Genomic DNA, 782 nt, shown 5'->3' with positions numbered 1-782 from the left:
ACTGGAATATGCTTTACTTCAGCTCCTGCAAAGAAGAGGTGATAGTCACTTTAACCCCATAGAGTTGGCCCGATCTATTTGCAAATAAAGGCTACAGCTAAGCTTTCCCGAGGCTGTAGGGAGACAGCAGCCAAGGAGCGAGCTCTGAAGGATCAGGCACAGCTCAGCCCATGGGAGGCAAGACCACTGGCGTCGCCAGGCTGGCCGGGAAGGTCGTGCCCATCAGGTCTGTCCCCAGTGGTGCAGGAGGCATCACATGCTGTGAGAGCCTCAAACAGCTGTCAGAGGTTGAAACTGGCACAAAACTTCAAGCCGTGCAACCTCACTGTTGCAATGATTCTATGTCACACACGCCCCATTTTCATTTCTGCTTCACTGAAGGCAACATCACGTTCACGGGAAACAATATAGCCACAAGAAGATGAAGGTCTTGCAGGGACCATCCTGAGACCTCTGTCTTCCAGTTACAAAAAACAACTGTTCAGTGCAGCTTTGCAGAGGCAGAGGAAGCTGGAAGTGTCTCCACCCCTTAAAACAACATGGCTACTGGAAATGAAATTTCCAAGTCCAAGGAGCACTGCCTGCCTTGAATTTAAAAAAAATGCTGAGCACACGCTGCAGTGACTTGTGTTACATCCTCCTGGAGACTAGATGGGTTCCTCAAAAATGAAATCTTGCTTTCTCACTACTTCTAGATTTTAACATAAAGGACGAGGCCAGTTCTGGAGAGAGGTGAAGCTGGCGTACAGTGCTGCCATCTTCAGTGATGCTCCATGTTACTT

This window comes from Ciconia boyciana, chromosome 2 (genome assembly GCF_034638445.1).
Source record: "Ciconia boyciana chromosome 2, ASM3463844v1, whole genome shotgun sequence".
NCBI lineage: Eukaryota > Metazoa > Chordata > Aves > Ciconiiformes > Ciconiidae > Ciconia > Ciconia boyciana.
Note: the sequence above shows the minus strand (reverse complement) of the source record.